Genomic DNA, 711 nt, shown 5'->3' with positions numbered 1-711 from the left:
TATGGGGTTTGCACCCCCTCAGCTGCCTTAAAGGGGTTGTGGGGGTCCCTAATTGTGGGGGGATGGGGGGGACACCCCCAAAAAACCCCTTTAGGGGAGCCCGATCCCGAAATATTTGGTAGGGAAGTGGTGGGAATTGTGTAATATTGTAATTGTGTCGTGGGTTTTGGGGTTGTTTTTTGTTTTTTAATAAATGAAGTGTAATTGTTGATTTTAATTTGGGGTCGGGGTGAAAGGGAGGGTGGTTGAAATCTTCCTAAATTTGGGAGGGAAATCCCAAATCTGCCCCCACCCCCCCCTCTCCCCCAGCCTTGGGAAGAGAAATCCCAAATTTCCCCCCCAAATTTCGGAGGGAAATCCCAAATCCCTCCTCCTTGGCAATAAAAACCCCAAATCCCCACAAACCTTGGCAGAGAAATCCCAAATTCCCCCTCCTTGGGAATCAAAACCCCAAATCCCACAAACCTTGGCAGAGAAATCCCAAATTCCCCCTCCTTGGGAATCAAAACCCCAAATCCCACAAACCTTGGGAGAGAAATCCTAAATCCTCCCTCCTTGGCAATAAAAACCCCAAATCCCCACAAACCTTGGCAGAGAAATCCCAAATTCCCCCTCCTTGGGAATCAAAACCCCAAATCCCACAAACCTTGGGAGAGAAATCCCAAATCCTCCCTCCTTGGCAATAAAAACCCCAAATCCCACAAACCTTGG

This window comes from Corvus brachyrhynchos, unplaced genomic scaffold (assembly GCF_000691975.1).
Source record: "Corvus brachyrhynchos isolate BGI_N302 unplaced genomic scaffold, ASM69197v1 scaffold727, whole genome shotgun sequence".
NCBI lineage: Eukaryota > Metazoa > Chordata > Aves > Passeriformes > Corvidae > Corvus > Corvus brachyrhynchos.
This window is presented reverse-complemented; position numbering follows the sequence as displayed.